Source organism: Plectropomus leopardus, chromosome 21, assembly GCF_026936395.1.
Source record: "Plectropomus leopardus strain MGB_pleo_1.0 chromosome 21, ASM2693639v1, whole genome shotgun sequence".
In the NCBI taxonomy this organism is placed as follows: domain Eukaryota; kingdom Metazoa; phylum Chordata; class Actinopteri; order Perciformes; family Serranidae; genus Plectropomus; species Plectropomus leopardus.
The window spans coordinates 9,139,068-9,160,368 of NC_142196.1; the positions used below are offsets into that span (position 1 = coordinate 9,139,068).

At 39.4% G+C, this 21,301-nt stretch overlaps 1 protein-coding gene and 1 pseudogene across 2 annotated transcripts in view; one reads left to right on the forward strand and one right to left on the reverse strand.

Annotated features, from left to right (window-relative positions):
* Nucleotides 1–21,301, reverse strand: part of vav3a (vav guanine nucleotide exchange factor 3a) — a 107,794-nt gene that overhangs the window by 64,903 nt on the left and 21,590 nt on the right. The window lies entirely within an intron of this gene.
* LOC148186013 (uncharacterized) lies at nt 15,557–16,987 on the forward strand (annotated as a pseudogene).

A 21,301-nucleotide genomic window follows, 5' to 3' on the forward strand; every position in this document is an offset into this window, starting at 1 on the left:
TAAAGTAAATTCATCAGGTGGTTCATTAGGTGGCTTTCCGTTACAGATTTGCACGAAACTTAAGTGATATTTTCCAAATGCCAGTCTATTACAGCCACTGCATTAGCTGCTATTATTTCCAATCAAAGGTGATGTAGGCATGTTAGGTGAGTGATAATGGAAAAGGCAACCCTGTTATATATGAGAGTGGCCATGTAAGAGGGATTTCTGGGAGATGATAGTCCACGATTCCACAGAGGAATTGTGGATTCAAAACCTCTGGATGATCTGTTCAACTTTAGAAGTTATGCGATGCAATAACACCTCTTGTAGCGCCTGCTGCATCATAAGGGGGCCTACTTCTGCAGTTTTGCGAAATATGGCTTTTTCGAATCCCCTGAAATACCACATCATGCGATGAATGGGAGTTTTTTCCAAATTGATGTATTTTCATTTGGTGTATTTTATATTCGCAATTTCGATATAAGGGGTTAATGGAAACCTGCATACTGCCATGTCATGGTCTTGTTATATTTATCTTTTCATAAAAAAAAGGTTGTATGCCCTCAATGTCATTTTTCCCCCATTGTACTGAGAATTGTATCACATATGGATATTTTTCACTTGTCAAGTGCAAGTGTCATTAAAATGAACCACCATCACATGAAACAATGTTGTGAACACAACATGACACTGCAGTGCATATTTCTAAAGCATGAAGTTAAATGTGCCACAAACTCTGTGCTACGTGACAACTGGACCATAAGTAACACTTTTTTCTGCATCCAGTGCTCCAGCTGCTGGGATTTCTAATGTTCAAAAACTCATGTTCCAGCACAAACTTTGGAACAGAATCAATCCCTAAAGAAGACACTCCCAGTCCCCTAACTATGTCACACTCTTACTCCATCTCTTGGACGAAAATTCAGTTTAGTTATGTGCTCCACTGGAAGGACAGTTAACAGTATATGCTTTCAGTGTGAGTCTTTATCTTTTTCCCTTCTAATAACTTCATCTCAGTAGGGTAAGGTCAAAAGCAAGGGCATCATTGCTGTCCAGGTAAATCACATCAATTTCCACTGACTACAGCCCCTCAGGACACACACACACACACACACACACACACACACACACAAACATACACATACAATTCAGAGCAGATCCCAGAAGTCCTTCACTCCTGCGCTCCCTGAATGTTTTATGTTCACATTAATAGGGGAGCATATTACCCAAGTGATCACACATTTGCATGGTTTTCACATGCAGACAAACACACAAACACTTCACCAGCATACTGATGTTCTCTCGCAACTGGAGGTCTTGATGCATGAGCACATCTGATCTGAAAAATCCTCCCTTCGCTGACAGGTGAGGTAACTCCAGTTGAATTTCACACTGTCTGAATCAGCAGGCTGCTCACAACTGACCGGCAGGGTACCACCAGTTATACTGTACCACACATAAACACAGACTGCTGAGAGAAAACTTATGAATGTAAATGTGACATATATAGTAAAGTGGGAATGAATTAGTACTTCTTAGCAAGTAACAAGAATGCAATCTACCCCAGAACAATGATACCTCTACTACTACAGACTATATAAAAGCTCACTTTTGTGCATGAAAGTTAAGTTAATCCTTATTTTTTTATCAAAAAAAAATCTACGTTTTACTCCAGTAATACAATTTCATTAGTGGTTTTTGGAGGGATTTGCATGAGACCGATTTTTCAAATGTAGAGCTGAAATGATTAATTAATAAATAGGCCGACACAAAAAAAAACCTGCAACTGCTTCAATAATCAATGAATGTTGAATGTTTTTCAAGAAAAATAAAGCAAACACTGCCTTATTTCAGCATCTAAGTTGTAAGGATGTGTGTCTTTTCTTCAGCTGAATTTATTTGGGTGTTGGTTGGACAAAACAGGCAATCTTATGACATCATCTTGGGCTTTAGGGAACTGTGATATGCATTTTTCACTTTTCTCCCCACGTTTTATACATCAATCATCATAACTTGGAGCCCTGAACAAAGGGATGGTCCAAATCAAAGGAGCAATCTAACCCAAAAAATACTAGATCCTACAGTTCCCAAAATGCAATCCAACAGCCCTTTAGTTTGCTCCTCCCTGTCTGATGAATGCCAACATCTCTGAAACTCCACATCTGGAATTTGTAACACAGAGTGTCGAAAATCAAGCACATGGTAACCCATTGACATCACAATGACGTCATCGGGGTTGCTTTCTAAGACTTGAGAAAACTAACTTCAGAGCCAGCTTTTTTCATAGCTTTAATAGCACTCCTCGTGACAATTAAACTGATCATCAGGTGTAACATGAGAGGAAGATCAACCCACCATGAATTTCAACCACATTTCTTCAAAAATAGTTCTTTATAAATGTAGTCAACAATGAATAGTTCTCACAGGAACAACTTACATTGTGCTTTTTAGAGGGAACAATAAGAAATAAGGACAAAAACTAAGAGAAAATGCAAAAGAGCTTCTGATTATGCTGCAAATCAGTCTCTCCAAGTAAGTATGTATCGATAGGAATTGGTAAAATGGTGATTATGATGGCACTTTACTATGCAAATTTTCATGCAGATGTTCAGATGATTGATTTTCTTCCTCCATTTTATTCACAGAAAACTCAATAACATTGTCCAAACACTTAAACGCATCTGTTTGTGTCTTGTGTAAAACACATCGCAAGACTGGAGAACACATCTGTCGATCTGTGTGTGTGGCTCATAAGAAACTTGCCACATTATAATCATCAAAGACTGATGTGAAAGATAGCAAGTGTATTTCAAGGATTTATGTTTTTCTAACATACAGCCTGCTGATAACTGAGGAGAATCCTCCACTCAGAGATAGCACGAGGCATCCTGCAGCTTTTTGCTATTGTGTTCACTGCTGTTATTATCATTGAATCCATTGCGGCAGCATGCAAAAGACATAACCTCATCTCTCCACCCACTCCCAAACCAATCCACAATACAATCTCCATTGTTTCATCACGTTGACATGACGATCTCATTCCCCGGCCGCTGAAACACTATCCTGCAGTTAACTGATGATAAAATGAAGCACACGAGAAAAAGTAGTCTCCCAGAGGGGTGTTTGAGTTCGAAAATATAAACTCTGTTTTTAAGAGTCCTTCTTATCAGGATGCAGTTTAAAAGCTGCAGATTTCAGCTCCTTGTAGGCTCATTTGGGGAGCCAAGACTTGAAAGACTCGCCAAGACCGTAACCAAGTGTAAGAGCAAGTTTGAGTGGGTTGTCCGCGTTGTAAACGATGTCCTAAGGCGGTCAGTGAAAATCCATATGGACATTCTTCAGGATATTTTCTTTTTCTTCCCGGAGCCTTTGATGTTGCTGCGTCAGTCATGAACCCCTACGCTTCAGTTTTAGTCAGCCCTGTCTCACCCTGTGGGACCTTAGGATTCACAAGAGGGGACAACCGAATGCTGAAATCAGTTATGGGGATTTACTCTGCAGCGTGCCATCAGTGAGAGAAAGTATAGACGCTGTGGCCAAATTCTCTACTTAGTTAAATCTTGGCAGAATATGTATGACTACGTATGACAACATTGTCACAAAGTGTGATGCTCAAATGGAGAAGCTGCTCATGAGTGAAAAGAAATAACACTGCTGACAGAGCTTAACAAAGACCTCGAAAAACACCTAATACTTTTTAATTTTTGCAGTGGCTGTAATAGATTTCCCTTTGTGTAGTAAACAATCTTGAGCAAACTATTTTTAAAATAATCATGAATAGTCAATTTAATTTTTATAGATGTATTATCATTTTTAAGCAGTTCAAGTTATTTACTTGATTTTTTGTTTTTTGTTTGTTTGGGTTTTTTTCGCTAATTTCTACGTCATTTTCTTGTACTTCTTCACCTATTTCTTGCTAAGTTCGTTGATCATTGCTTTCCTTTTGTGTTTTTGACAGAAATCAGGCCATGTTGCTCAGGTTTCAAAACAAATGAAATACCATGTATATAGTATCAACATTTTTTGCGTTACATTTCTAGAAGACAGGGCTGCATTTGCATATAACATTTCTTGTTCGTATTGAATGGCAAAGTGTTTTGGTTTAATAACAACCAACACGATAAATTTATTCTTTATGTTTTATGTTACAGTCTGTGTCCTGTTGACTTTTGGGAAGACTGGTCTAGTGTATAAGAAGTAAGTCTGTCTTTACTTTCACTTGGTCAGATTATTATTGAGAGGATTGTGTTTTCTTAGTTTTTGGGTTTCAGTTACTGTGTTTTCTGCTCCTGTGGTCCTGCGCTGCCTTTCACTCGTTTACCATCTACACACCTGGCCTGCATCAGCCTCGATAGTCCTTCCTGCCTTTCAGTTTAGTTTTTGTTGGATCCTTGATCCACCTGCTCTGCATTACAAAAGATAATAACAGAGACTAGTTAACATACACAAAATATTCAAATTTTTGCCCTTCTTCCAACAAAGATGAAATTCAACCTAATCTGTTTCAATGGCCAATAAAAAATAATACTCTTCTATGCAGCTGTGTATACTCAAGTTAACATGCCCAACATGTCCTTTATCATGTCAAAATATAGAAAACTGTAACAGCTAGAGCCCCTCTTGTTTGCATCAAAATACTTTTAAAGAAGGTGGTTAACGTATTAAAGAGAGAAAAGGTCGGCGTTGCGATTTTTGAGCATATCCAAAGACCTGTTGATGCCATAGTCTTTCATGTTTAAAAGTATATGTGTTTCTTTTTCTGACCAGAAGCATGTAGCTTTTGGGCATGCATCTGCAGCCTTGTAAACTGTTGGCGAGTTGATTTGTGTACAATCTACCCATGACAACGCATAAAGCCGACCGTGAACAGATAAGACGCAGTGTGTTGCAAATTGCTGTCACACATGTTCCAAATACGTTGTTAGATATGCTTGTATTATCTGGGTTTTAGGAGCATATTTCAGACATATGACAGAAAATGCTACATTCTGAATTTAGAATATCTTAAAATAATTTTAAAAATAGTTGCAAAATGACTGTGACTCTATTTGCATTACTCTCACTTAAAAGTGGGAATAATTCTCCACAGCTTTAAGACATATTTTGGGGGCAAAGTAATGGAAATCTAAATTAACACACCTCTAATTTAAACTCTTTGTATATAATATAAAAAGAGCTGTAATATAATAAAGTATAGCTTATTTGAAGTGTTTCTTCTTTTAAATTCTCTTTACAAACTCTGCTGGTTTTTCCTGCAGCCATCTAATCAGGAGCTGATCTACACCTGAGACACCAGGTGAATGTAATTACCGCGTTGGAAGGTTAGAAAAGCCAGGAGAGCCGAGAGTGAGAAGCCCTCTGTGGGGAAACTGCACCTCACCGAGTGAAGACATGCTGCTCTGCTTTCCACATAAAACAAACCCCTGTCAGTAAGACTTGCTGCCTAAATTTGGGAAGAACAACCTTATCTAATATATTTAGACAAACCCTCACAGGTAGCAAAATGCTTCACTGTTTATGAGCCCCAGCAGCTCAAACGTAGCAGTTTTCTGGCCAACAAAGGACACACACAGCATCTCTGGCTCTCCTGTGCTCACACTATGATTTAATAGTGGCTGTGGGTAAACAAAGACTAAAGCGGGGTTATCCATCTTGTTGCACATCGCACCTCTATTCATCATGGTAGTTTACATGTCAGCCATTTTATTGCTTTTCTCTGTCAATGCTGGATTATAGTGTTGACCTGAGACATAACAGGCAAATACTCAAAGAGAAGGAGCCGTAAATCCCGGTCTCTGTGGTAAAAAAGTAAACATGGTCATCTGTATTATTGGCTCAAGACATTAAAAGACAGGAAAGTCAATGAAGAACTCCAATATTCCAATGCTTTGGCCCTCTGAAACTTGAGCAATGTGGAAGAAAGAATAAATGGCCCAAAAATTAGAAAGAAATAATAAAAAGCACAAGAAAATTACCTGAGGGAGAAAAAAAGTAAAAGAAATAAAATAAAAGAAATAAATGAAAAAACAAAAATGACACAATTTAGCTTTTCTCTTCTCTTCATCAACATTTTCCCCTAGCCCCTTCCCCTTTCCATGTTTTTGAAAAAAAAATCATACCAATTTGCTCAGGGTTTAAAGGTTCCTTGTGAAAGGCATCTAAAGGCAGCAAATGGATAGTGATGTTGCTCCAGGTTTCAAAGGGTTAAACCCAGCTGTAAATCAAGTAAGCTGTCTTAACGTCAACTAGTCATCTTTATTGGTTTTCATTTTATTATCTGCTTTAGTGTATTAAAGACACAACTGACAGGATTAATATGTAAAGCACTACTCCTCTAATCACTGGATCAAGAAATAGAGCTGCCACAGACACAAGCGTCCACTCATTGATCTTTACCCTGTTTGCCCAAGTTAAAATTCTGATGCAAGTTATAGTAAATGTGGGAAATCTTCTTGATGTACATAATGTGACACATCAAAACCAAGTGATGAAATCCCAAACTGGCAACAAAACAGCAGCGAACAAGCAGAAAGAGAAAAGAGACTAACCAAATACGCCTCGTTCCCTTTATCATGCAACAAATGTGTTTCCCACTTCTGTGCCGCTAAAGCTCTGGCCACAGATAGCCAGCTTGTTATATCTATATGGCGTAAGTGGGTTAGCATCGCTTAGCATACCCTGAGGAGTTCCTATTATAATCATGAACAATTAAATACGCACTGTTTCAATCTCACTGTGCAGATTCTGCACATTAGTCATGCGGCTGTGTGCAATCTTGTTGTGGTATTTCTCAGCGACTTTTCGCTTCAATAATTTAATATTACAGAGTAAAATATGGCACTTTGGAAGCATTTTGCACCCATTAACAAAGCTTAGAGGAACATGAGACAAAAGCATGTAACAGCTGTTGATTATGTTTCACCAGCTGGAGAAAAGTGTTTAACTTCAGGGTTGTTTTTTATTTTTTGTCTTTCAGATCATAGCATGGACTTGACTTGTTTCCAGTTATACAGAAACTTACATCATCCATCTCAGTGTTTCATCTCAAAAACACCTCTCTATAATCTTTCATGGGCCTTGTGACCATGCACACCTTGACCTCATGAATCATGCAGCCTGATAATCCATACAGCATCATTTCCATCTAATGTAGGAAGCAGTATGACCTGACTGTAGTGAGGTGGAAAGTAAGGGTGTGGATGGGTGTCATGCAGAGTTTGTGTTCGTCAATGGCAAGTCTGTGACGCTTCACCTTTTTAGCCAAGCTAGCACTAAGTTTCATCATCTTTTGGTAAAGACCTTCCTAATCTCAGAGGATGAAGCCTACTGACTTTGGTTATTCTCTGACTTTTCCTGAGTTTCACAGGGTTGTGTTTTAGTGAACATCTCAACAACTGTTGCATGGACTGCTGTGAAATTTGGTTGAGATTTTCATGTCCCAAAACAACATTTTTTCCTCCATAGACTTACAGTTGGCAAGAGACATCTGTAAATCATTTGATGAATGGGTTTTTATTGCATCACAACCCCCACAAAACATTTCACTATCAGGGTTTGATCTATCCAGTCCGATGACATTTCAAAATTCTAGGGAGCAATCAGATTAAATGGTTTCATCCCCATTCAAATTATCAGGAAGTTAGCCACACAGCCGGAGGAAATTCGCCAAACAATCACAGGACTTTGACCTAGGAAACCAGGGTTCGTGTTCCATGTGAAACTAAAAGTCAACACTGAGTTATTTTAGATTATGTTATCATGTAACATACTTAACGTATTGCGACAATGCCCAAGGATTCTTTTTCAAAACCTTACCTAACTGGTAGGGGTGCTAATTTGTAACATATCGCGCAAATCTCTGTATGAGGACACATTGTGTGGCTATCAAATCTTATCCCAACCATAGCGATAACCTTTCCCTAACCCTTTAGTTGCTTATTCCAAAGAATATTCATCAGGATGCATGTGTGTAATTTTCATGATATTGGCCTATTTCCTGAAAAAACAATTCGTATGCCATTATAGGAACCTTTAAAGATGCAATGCATCATACTAATTCTATGCATGGCAGCTTTGAATTTCAGGGTGGTATCATTTCATGCATCTCCCCTTGTTATGAAACTCAAATCTTCAATACGGTTATTAAATACTGGCAAAGATTAGAATGAACCTGACATGGACATGAACATACCTGTTCAGCAGCACAGAACAATACAGCTAGATAAACCTAATGTTCAATATTACACTACAGGCCAGATAGCAAGATTAGTATTGATTAACACTTCACTGAAGACATGAGCTGTAATGGAAAACACACATTATCTACCATCAAAGATTGTGTCTTAAAAGAGACATTAGAAGTCTTTTCATGATGCTCATGACCACCTGTGTCTGTCCATGAAGCTAACTGCAAACTGTCCTCTCTAGTCTGTATTAATGTTTTACTATTGAAGCGGCTGTGTCTATTGAATTAGTACACCCCCGCTGTCTGTTTTTGGGTCCAATATGCTATTAAAATTAAGCTTGAATGATAATTTCTCTTGATGCTTTGTATCCATGTCAAACTGCCAGTAAAAAGCAGACAGTTCTTGTCTTAGCTGTTTCTCTTGTTAAAATACACAGTGACCATTTGTGGATTAATTCTCATTAACTCAGCTGGACAATGATAAATGCTGCAGAGCTCTAATTCTTGTCAGTATGTTTCTTGTATTTGAGCAACAAACTGCAGCTCCTCATGTAGGAATCGCAAGGCTTCCTCCACCATGTATTTCATCCACTGCACAAATCCAAACTTTTTTTCTCCCTGACAACCCATGGGATTTCAGCAAAACTGCATCTTTTTGGATATTATATAACACATAGCAGTTGGTATATTGTGAAGTGGGAACAGATTTTCTGAGCAGAGTGCGGAGGATGGAGATTAGCTTTTAGAAACGCCCCCACTTTGAGTGACAGCTCATCCACCCACTCCACCTCCACCTCTGGAAAGCAATACAGAGAAGAAAAGACCCCCAACCCCCCGTCATCGTTGGAGCCTTGAGCATCTGGAAAAAGCATCATTGACATACATACAGTCATCTGCATGGCTTCTGCAGAATCTTTATATTAGAGAAAAACCTCTCAGCGAGATCAGAAGAACATAAACGTCCCTGTGAAATCCCATTCGTTGCTGTTAACTCAGATACGTTGGAAAGATGACAGTTGCAGCCTCCGGCACCTCATGAAAGATTTAGAAGAAAGTTTTTAAAAATGTGTCAGAGACAGGGATTGCACTTGTTGAAAATAAAATCTCCCTCATTCCTCTACTTTAAGATGAAGTCGGCAGGTGCCCAGGGGAGAATTGCCCCGCCTCAGGGAGATAGCGGACTGCAGAGAGTGAAATAAACATGCAGAATCTAAACATTTCTCCATCTCAGTGCATGGTCGCCCATCTGGCAGACAACTCTGACCACGGGCAATTCATGTTCTGAATGTAAATGCACCTCGTACAGTCATCTGTAAGCAGGATCCAAGTTTTACAGCTCAACGGTGTAACAGTAAACTACATAGTGAGGTTTGTCTGCTGTGTTTTTGACGTCTAGTATATTAACTTGCTCAAGGCTACAAAGAAAACACCTGATGTATTTTTGTCAGAAGGCTGAAAACGTGTACAGTTATTAGAACTTCATTGACATATTGGAGGTTGTTACTTTTGGATGTAATGGGCCCTGATCCAGGACAATATAAGCCTACTATATGTCATGGTACTCAGGTCAAAACCTTTATTCACTTGCTTGCCGATAGTTAGATTAGAATACCACTTGATACCACTTTTAGAGTGCTCTCATGCACTCTTTGTATGTATACCTGGTCGGGGTGGTAAACAGGTCAAACAACACATGACTTTCCCCCAGGAGACCCATGTTGGTGTCCCCTAGGCTTGGGTGGTATCTAATTTTTCATACCTTCATAGAATTTCACCAGGTTAAGTGTGCGGCGCTACTCTTAATAGTCTAGTTAGCAAGTCCACTGTTACAATGATTACTAGCTCTGGTTTGGTCAAAATAAATCTTTCATTTACCAAGTCCGATGCAAAAAACCATTCCCTATTGTCTCTCTGGGGTTGCTGGACACCGGCTGTTTACAGCCCTGTAACTTCTCCCACCACCACTAGGTGTCATGGTGTCCTTCAGCTCAGCTGCCAGTTCCACCCATAGAGACTGGAGACCGAGCTCTGGTGGTGCATGCTGTGTACAACATACAATGAGTTTCATAGAAAGAGGAGCACCTGCACTTATGGTATACCGTGATATAGCCCAAGCTTAACAAAAGCAAGTAAACTTTAGTTATTTCAAGGTATGTTGCCCCCATGATTCTTTTCCTAAACCTAACCTACATAACTTTACATGAAGTATGTAATGTGACGATGCCCAACTTTGTTTTTTTCCTTGACCTTTGTAACTTTACTTTCTTGAACTTAACCTAGGGGCCACAAGTTTTGGGGAAATTGGCTAGCCTACAAACAACAAGCCTAACCAAGAATGTTGCAGGCCACATTTTGGTCCATGACTTGGATTAGAGATTTGTGGCTATGTATGATTCATTAAAAATGCATCCATCCTCATAATTATATTGTATCTATATTTTATATTCAGTGCCTGTTAGCAGGACAGTGTCTGGGTCCAAACTCGAGGGATGGAGTGGGGTGGCAGGTTAATAAGCGGGATGCCTTTTGATTATTTTGCTTACAAATTGCCTACTGGCTCGACAGCTATATAATGTTATTTCCCATCTTATGAGTACAGAACACTGCCCAGCAACCAGTGAGTTTGTATGTTCAACATTCTTCCTATTAGAAATTTATGGGTTGATTTTAAACTTCTGAGTTCAGAGAGATATCCCTGTGGAACTGTGACACACACAATATTGTCTATGGTTTTAGATCAGGGCTATGATTGAAGCTGCGGGGGAAAAAAAAAAAATATTTAGCTGATATTGCAAGACCTTTTTGAGTCCCATGTTTTCCTCCTGTCAGGGTGGAGTTTCCTCCAAAACACCATTTAGACCATAAAATACAATAAATCTCTGTACTGAGATCAGTTGCAATACTTATCAAAATAACTGACAATAAACCTTTGCTATATTTAAACATTTTTCAGTAGAATCCGATTTGTTGTCACATTTCGAAAGAGTTCAGTTTTTGGTCATCCCATAGAGACATACTGTCCAAGTTGCAAATGAATACACTATTTGATCATCAATCAGCACATTTTCTTTTATGTGAATCAAACAGCATCATATCTGTCAAAACACATCAACAACACTGACAAGACCAGATCACACCTTTAGCAAAAGGCCAGTGACAGCCTTGCAAACTAATACATCAGTCTAACCCCTTCTGTTTGATTTAGTCACAGTGAGATGTAGGTCTGTTGTTGTGGGTAGCTCAGTATTGAAGCTGAGGGAAAAAAGCTGTCAGAAAGTAGGGCAGTGAGGGGAGGAGGGCTGGTTTGTAGACCTGCACTTCAGTCTTTGTAGTCTTTGATCCTGACCACGGTGGCTTAGCTTCACATGCTCTCCGGCTGGCCCGGCTCAGCAGTGGCCTATAAATACCTGGCATGTCTGCAAGACCAGGTAACCTCAATACCCAGCAACACTTTAAGATGCATAGTTCTCACACTAAGGTCCCTGTAAGCTGAATTACTGTTAACTTTGCACTATTTACTACCAATGCTGTTAATCAGTAATGCAGCAGGACAACATGGAGAAGTGTTTGTAATGCATCTTTAACAAAAACAAAAAATTAAAATTTAAAGAATTACAATGGATGGAAAGACTCTAAAACACACTTACATTTTTTTATGAAAAACATTTTTCCTTTTTTAATCTTTCCACTGTAGGACTACCTGCAGTGTTATGTGTTTCACACTCAATGGGAGGCTCCCTTTGAACCGGTATGGGGTAACCATATACAACACACACTCTTTTTCCCTCTCACACACACAGTAGACCAAAAAAGTGGCAAGCATAAATTTCCCCCAGCCAGTTTTCAAACTGTAACACCCTTTGGCCTCTCTGTTTCTTTCCCTGTGTTACACAATCTCTGTCACATTCACACACACACTTCCACTTCCAGGGGCCGGGGCCCTGTCACAAGAACAGGGGGTATTTGATAGAGCCTCTGACAGGACAACATGGAGACAAGCTCAGGAAAGATAGGAACAGTAAAAAAAACAATAGTTATGATAAAACAGCTTTTTTGGTCACACACACACGTGCATGCACTCAAAAAATATGGGTCTTGAAAAGCTTTTTGGCCCCAGAAATTCAACACACCAGGGGAGGTAGTTTTGATTTCGACAGCATGTAGAGGAACACAGCACATCTGCCAGTGTATTGTTTCTACACTCGCATATACACAGATACTGATTACACTGGTGTATATGCACCATTACACCTGAAGCTAAATTTCAATACATCCACACACTCAGAGAGAAACAACTCCAGACGGGCTCTGTGGTGACCATTTCCTCTTCCTGTTTCCTGCTGCTTTCTGAGACTTGAGATGAGTCAGTCCTCAGGGGAGTCACTGCTAGCACACACACACACACACACACACACACACACACACACACACACACACACACACACACACACACACACACACACACAAACACAAACACTAGCATGTAGATACACACAGGCACACTGATATGCAAACATCTTATTATCCATGTCCATGTAGCATTTTAAATATCAGAGTCCCTGTCACAAGAATATCTTTTTTTGTATGACGTGTAAACACAAAGGGAAATGACTTGTAGCCTCTGTCTCACTCCAGCCATACTGGTACCAATATTTCTCTAATTTCAACCAATTTCCCAGAAACCCTGTTACAGTAGGGAGAGGTTGTTGCCAAATGTTTCAATTCTTAATCTCTTTCCCCAGTCTTACAGTCCTCTATCCGACCCCCCAAATGAAGGGTGCTTTCAGGATGCAACAGAGAAAACATCCATGTAAACAAGGTGATGATAAAACAGTTCCATAGACCAAAAGCTGAACCCCTACTGGAAGGAAGTTCACGTGTGCATGTCTTTGTCTGTTTAATTAACTTGCATTGTAAGCAGGAAAACATTAGAGATGAAATGTCTTAGCATAAAGTATCATGCTGGCCAATCTGAAGTGGAATTTTAATTTCTTTGTGGCATGGTCCAAACGCATGCTAAAACTACAGCTAACACAACTTGCCCTGCATGCTGTAGATTAAAATGGGCTTGAGGGGCGGAAGATTATTTGGTGTCACATTGACATTTAAAAAAGAAAAACATACAAAAACTGTAGCAAGTAAAAGTTTATGCTACTAATCTTATCTCCCACAGGCATACACCTGAAGAGGATCAGCCTAGTATTTTGTGTGCACATTCAGGACTGTCTGGCACTGCTAATTTTACAAACTACTACTACTATCGTCTACATAGTTTTGAGGATTATTAGTTATATTTCACATACATTGCCTGTTGGCAGGAAAACGTGATCTGCTATATGTAATGTGCCAAGGCTTCATCAAAAATAGACAAGGCACACATTTAAGCTTCTGAGATGGTTCTGAAATATGCTGCTGGAATTACGAGAATTGTCTTGAGTTGCAAAAATGGCACAGTAAAAAGTAGTAGTACAGTAAAAGTACCATACTAGTGGATAAATTACACTTGGATTATCCTGAATAAGTTGTGTGAGTGTGACTTCAAATTATGAGGAACTTTCTCAGTTTGGAAACTTTGTTCACTGTGGAGGCATGTGAAGCTTTCTTCACAAATTCAATGAAACAAACTAATTAATTTTTGATAGAAAATGGTAATTTTGGGGGTGGAGTATTCCTTTCAGCTTTAAGCTCTGTTGTAGTCAACTAAAAACAATTACTTAATGTGGAACAATGTAAAATAGTGTAGAGGCCTGTCCAAGTAAAAAAACACCTCCAAAACAACATATTTTCTCTGCATATGTCACTATGTTGAAGAGAAATCAGCTGTTATATTCATAACCAAACCCACACACTCCCCATGATGAGCCTACTTTTCTGCCTTTTGTAGGCATGTGCATTTGTGTGAGCGCACAGAGGTTTCCAGATGAAATACCCCTACAACTGTGGCACCCTAGGTGATGGTTGCCACAGCTAAGACATCCAGCGTGCTCACACGGGGATCAAACAGATGTCCGCAATCACCAAAGAAGTTTCTCTCCGACACCCTGAAACAATCAAAGAGACAATCCATCTCAGCTGCAGCTGGCAAGCAGGGAGGCACAGCTCTCTGGCCGAGCAATCTTCAGCCAGCAAGGGTTGGGTGTGTGCGTTTTTGCACATGTGTGCGTGCATTCATGCTTGAGGAAAGCCAGTTGCTATGAAAAGTGTGATTCCAGTGGAGGCTGATGTCATGCAGTCACTCACTGGGAGTCCATGGATTATACACAGAGCTTTCAGCACAACAGCTTTAGAGCAGGTTCCATCAAGTTGCTTTGGACACAACAGTAACTCCAAATGTGCTTTCTTAGGCACAGAGCAATGTAACTTGAGGTAAATGCACTGCGATGTAGGGCAAAGATTTGTACAATAAACAGACAATCAGGATTCCTTTTCTGTGCTGACTAAACTCAGGTGTAGTGATGTAGTTTAACAAACATTTTACCTTTTCATGACATTAGTTTCTTCTTGAAGACCGAGTGAAAGTTGATTACAGACTCCAAAAAAAAAAAAAAAAATATTAGTAAACCCATATATACTGTGACTTCCTCAGTCAAGCTACAAATGTTTGCAGACGACACCTCTGAATTTCTGATCAAAAACATGATTTCAGCTGCCAGAAATAATCCGAACTGCCAACTACGTAGGCCTTCATCATAGTGGCCAGACAAGGTGTAATTTATGATGTTAACTACGACTCCTTTCAAATCAGGTGTGCCAGTGAGAAAGCATGCGCAATACAAATAGCCAATGCTATGTCCTGCACCAGTTTAGACACTGTTGTTAGGTCAGACAAGCTTGACAAAAGAAACATGGTGACGCGAACACTGTAACACAAACACTGGATGTCAAAGATATATATATAAACACACACATTAAAATGCATGATTCCCTCCAGGCTTACACCTGATGGAGATCATCACAGTTCATCCAACGAGCAACCACCTCTTCCTTTATATCACTTATCACCAGTAACATTTTTCTTATTAAAATAAAAATACAAGTCATAAATTTCATTTTCTGACAGACATTTCCCACCTCTTGTATATATTATGAAGGCTGAGTTAGGTGAGCCAATTTCCTACTTCTGGGGTGCATTTTTTGAAATTTTTCTTTACTGAAACACATAAAACTCTTTCAGTGCACATAATGGAACAATCTACGATGAGTGTATGTGGATTACATTTAAATAGCAAACTATACATGTAAACACATGGGTTAACTGGGCTTTTCTGGACCTTGGACACACTGAAAGAAAAATCAACAAATACGCCTAACTTTCCAGAGGCCTGATTGGTCGTTGTAAGGTCATCCTGGTCTCGGTAAGAGAGCTGGCTGCATTATTTTTCAGTGCATTTACAGTGATTACCTGGTGTTCAGTTTGTTGTGGTGCATTTGGACTTTGTGGTAGCTTCACAGTTTGCTAACACATGGGCACTACATACTCTCAAGAGGACTATGACAGGTATTCTGTTAAGCTTTATGAAGGTGTGTTGGAGGAGCCATGCCTCTTACCAGATGTAGGCATAGATGAGTGTCTGCTCAAATATTCTGCTATCAACTCTAACGCTGTGCTGCAGAGTTACTCTAATGAGCTGGTCAAGACGCTACCAGGCTACATCAGCAAGATGGGACCTATTCTGGGCCGAACCTATTCAGTTCCAAATGCTGTTGGACTTGGAGCATTGGTGGTTGCCATGATCATGGAACTCTGCATCAAGAGCGCCACCCAAACAGATGATAATACATACAGCATGCTCCAACGTACTTGGTGAAGAAAAAGCCTCAGGTGTCCGGGACACAATGTCAGAGTAACTCAGGCGCCATCGCATTTTCATAAACAATGAGCGACGATTAATGAGGGAATTACAAAGACTAGAAGAGCAGCTGAGCAACCATCTCACCATCCTCCGAAACTCCCTGCTGTATGATGGGCAGATGAACACCCGTGGCTTCAAAATCTGGGTTAACGGAGCCTCCTTTCACCTCCAGATGTTGATCCATGAGGCTCAACTTAATATTCACACTGGCACAAATTCATCAGACTTTGGTACTTCAATTGAAGCTGCCATCACTTTATATCTGCAGGACCTGGATTATTTGCTGGAGAAATACAAGACTCACAGGACCAGTACTACTACTTTCAAATATTATTCGAGAGAATGCGTTTCCGCAGGATGCAGCAGGCCAGCAAGTTGTTTTATGAAAAATGATGAAACAAAATGTTCTAAACATTTTATTCAGAGGGGAAATAAGGATCCCTGTGAACAACCTGAATTATTGACAGCTTATATGAATCAGATTTTCTCAAAATATAAACCAATCTTAGGTTTAAAGAGTCATTTTTCATATATCAAGAACAACCTCAACTCTCTCATCAACCAAAATGGCTTATTCACTCTGCCATCAACAGATTAGTTTAGTTCTGTTGTTCTCATTTCACTCACATTAAGTAACTGTAATCACATATGCAAGACAGTAATGGGCAAAAAATTGATATTGAGGAAAAATATTGTAAAAATCAAATATGGACGACTCAAAATCTTTGTCAACAACTTATTTTCTTATTTTCTGTCATGTTCTTACCTATGTATTTAGCCTATTTCTGAATTTCTGTCATTATTATTATTAATTACATCAGTAATATGATTGTGACTTTGGCTGCACTGTGATGTATTTGGTGCTTGTTATCAAATCATTATGCTTTCCTAAGGCAGATACATTGCTCTTCTTTTCACTTGTATATTACATGTTTTTAAGACATAAAATACCCTGCTTTGAACAATCTTTTGTGTCTTACATGCTTTGGGATTTGTTTGTTTTTCACAAAAAAGTTTCCTTGTTAAAAATTCTTGCATCTCTTTCCCAACTGGCTGACTTTTATCTTTATACATTCTGAATTGCAGACTTTAAGTCTCTCAAATCAGCCTCTTTCTTGCATAATGTAACAAGTTTTGTGCATATCCAAACTTCATATAATGAACTTGACGTGTAATAAAAAAAAAAATCCTGTCTGTATTTCATATAGCACTCCTATCCCACAAAAAGTCCCAAAAATATAGTCAATGAAAATTCAGCTGCCACACAGCCATTTCTTTATTTAAAAATATTCTCAACGGAAAACATGTCTGTCAGAGAAAGGTCTGTTGCACAGCCGTCTGCCAATAAAACCAAACAAATAGGTTTTACATCTGTTTTATTTTATTTGTTTATTTAACAAGGACATCGGAGAGCCATTGCCTTTCCAAGAGTTGGCTACAATTCATCAGCCAATCATACAAACCTGCTGTGCACAGCTGTAGAAGTGTCTTCCAATATGGGTTTTTACGAAAGCTGCATTGGTGTGCCCAAAACACCAACAAACTTCCTGCATATTTGTATCTTTTGTTGTGTTCTCTCAAGATAGAAAAGCATCTGCAGCAGCATTTATACCTTGATGAGAAAGCAAGACTCTGAACCACGATTCAGACTCATGAATCTACAGCAGGTGGGTTCACAGCTCCTTAAGGCTGACAGTTTAATTGCAGGTTTAACCGACTGACACCTACGAAGCTATAAAGTGAAACCTCCCACACCACTCTAGAAAGACTCCTCTGGTAATCCACTTGAGGATAGCAGATGTCTGGGAGGAACATCCACAGGCCAATATGTGATTTTCAGTGATATCATCCCAATATATTGCCATCCACTGATATTGTCTTAATGGCAGCTATCAAAATCGCTGTCTCCATAGCAATTGTGGACCAGCTTAGCCAAGCAGTAAAGATACACCCAAGTATCCATTAGCACGTAGCAGACATATGATATCTGATCACACAGATCTGCTGGAGAGAGCACAGCTGAAGGACAAAGGAAAGAGACAGAGAGGGTGAGATGATGGGGGGCTGCATCAGCCGTTAGTGGGTTTCCGTGGTTAAATTTATCACAGTCAACCGAGAAGGAAGACACCAATCAATAAACCCACTCTGCCTGTCTCCCTCTTCCTTTCCATCTTTGCTTTCCCCTCCCCCTGGCTGTCACTGTCCAGCCCAAAACAAAATAGTCAACATCTTCATCCACCTAAAAATGCAAGAGAGCCAGTGGTACAACGTGGTAATAGAGAACAGCCCAGCAGGGATGAGTTGACACCGTCTTTGTATGGGAGACACATTCAAACCTTCATCTGTGTCTGATAAATGAAACATGGGCTGATTTCACTGCAGTTGGACGAAAAGCACCCAGCTGCAAAAACATCAGTCACTTATTGCCAGATTATTTACATACGATATGGCTAAACACATGCAGGTGTGGCATCTCCCGGCCCATCTAAAGGAAGTTGCGGTGCAGCACAATTTGCATGATCTACAGAATGGAACATAGCAGATGATCTGGGGTTACTTTACAGTGTGGAAATCTGCCCACATGAATACCCACAGTGTTCATCAATCATCCAGATGTGCTTTTTGTCTTCAAGGTTTGTCTTTAAGATATTCTTTAAGATTGTCTTGGAGCATTTTTAAAACTGGAATATTGCCCCAAAAAAGTGAAATTTTACAGAACAATGGGAATTTGTTTAAGTTTTATAGTTGGACAAGTTGGGAAATATGTTCATTTACATTCTGAGGCTGCTGAGAACATCAGTTTTATATAAGCTACAGCCTCAATTGCCACCTACCAGAACTTCTCAAGCTAATTAATATGTCATATCTAATTGATTTAATAAGCAAAAAAATGACAAGTTGTAGTTTTACAGGGGATTTATGCATGTGTAGGCCTATTTCCTCGCAGGGCACAGTGGCTTCCTGGAGTATTCTCATCGATGTGATGTTGCCAAGCGGAGACTATTTATGTTGATTTGAAAGCATTAGAGCGCTGGCAGCTGTTGTTATATTCTGATGGATCCAGTGTAGCTGCTTCCCCCTTTTTCCAGTCCTTATGCAAAGTTGAGATAACAGAAAGCTACCAGTAGCTTCTTACTGCAACATATCCTCAAACAACAGGAAAAGTCCTGTACATGGTTTGTTTTGCATCTTAAGAATTAGCAAGGGTTTCCCACACATTCATCTACTTGTGGCAGCCCACCACAGTTAAAACAGCTGCAGCCACAAATAGATTTTCTATTGTTGGAGCTGATTCACTCATTAGGTGTGCTACTGGAATATTTATACTGTTCAGTTATTTATAACACCACACTGTCGGAGTACAGAGCACACTCGGGCAAAGATGGAGCAGTAAAACGTTAGGCACATTAAAAGTGAAACTTAACTGTTCATTCTGCTGGGTCAAATTTGCATCCACTCAAAGCAGCTATTGTTCTCATCCATTGATCTGATCAGCTCAGAATGGCTTGAACCCACCTTCCTGAACTTCCACGCTACACAGACTTTCTTGCTCTTTATCCCATGTCACCTGAATTCCTCCTTTACTCCCATCATGTGACAGAGGACAGTATGCAGCGTATAGGTCACATGACCACAACCTTCTGGCCCACGATTACATGGGTTAAATACAAATTACAATTCATTACTTTTTGTAGGTATATGTACAAACAGTGAATGAGAGCAGCATGGATACCGTTATAAAATACAGATTGGTACAGAGTGGTGTCAGTCTACTCATTTAACTCCAACACAAGAATAAAATAAGCATATTTTCCTGAATGTCAAAATATTCCTTGAATAAAAATAAATGAAATCATGTACATAACTCACATACTGTATACATGGGTCATTTGAGATAACTATTACACTGTTAAAACAAAAGTATAGTTTGTAAAATTGTTTCTTTTTAAAGTGTAGCATTTGGAATGTGTATTAATAAATACCAGGTTAAGTGGTGAAATTAGCAATTTTTTAGATTTGCAAAGACATATTGTGCTATAATAAATAAGGGCATTGTGTATTCTAGATATTATACTGTTTCACACTGTTGAGATAAGAATGTGTGGCTTGATGAATGACTTTCCAATGAGTCCCTCTAACATGCAGTTGTGTGGTCAGTGAATACATCTTACAAACAGTGACTTAAGAGCACAGCAGCACAGATGATGTGCTTCTGTTGCCAGTTTCAGTGTGTTCCTAAATTAAAGTATGCTGCATTATTTAATAGGTCAGTCCATGACACTCATTTTTTCCAAGTACTCAGTGACGGTCCATCATGTGACGGTGAATATGGAAAGCTCCTGTCAGCACTTTGACTCTATTTTTGAAAAGAGCTGAAACGAGATGACTGGAATAAGCAATAAAATAGAAGTGAGACAATTAGTCAGTCTTTTTCAGGGATGATGATGGCAGCATGTATTTTCAATCATGTCACAACAAGGGTATGACGTTTTTCCACGAGATCATTTGGGTTGCGTCACCTTTAGTGTATGTTAACATTGTGTTGGGTATAGTTAAAGTAATGATAGATGAAATCCACGGATTTATTTTGTCATCAAATGCCACCAAATGCCTCCACAAATTTGAAACAGCAAGAGGTAGCTCTTGATATCTTCTCTAAATACTTCATACCATCATCTGTCTCTCTTGCACTGCCAGGTGTGTATGAGTATGTGCATGCCCTGTGCAGCCAAGTTTCTGTTCTCCCTACAGAACACACAACCCTCCATGTGTCTACAAGACAGATGTGCAAACCAGATGTTCATGCACTGAGGGGAAAGGGCTGCAGACAGACCTGCTGTATTTGTCAGTTTTCCTACTGTTGTGCGGCCACAGTTTGAATCCAACAACAAGTTTTTGTCAAATGTAGCGGAGTTATCACAAATCCAAAGATACACTCTCCCTTTGGTCATGTTTTTTAAGACCTGAAATCTTATGAGGGACTTGTCCTTTACAGCCAAATTCCTTTACAGCTCTTATAGGTGGAGGAGTAGAAAACATTTTTTAGGCCATATAGTGAAGGTTGTCTTATGTGTGTTCAGTTTAAAACATGTCCAGTATAACAGCAGGCAGGAAAATACCTTCAGATTACACAGCACAGATGCTGCAAAGAGAGATATTCAGCATGTGTTTCCTTACACAGACTCTATCAAGACTACCGCACAACTTTTAAAACAAACAGACGCAGTTGATGTTTAATTCAGTAGTGGGTCCGGCAGCTATTTTTAAAACAAAAAAAAAT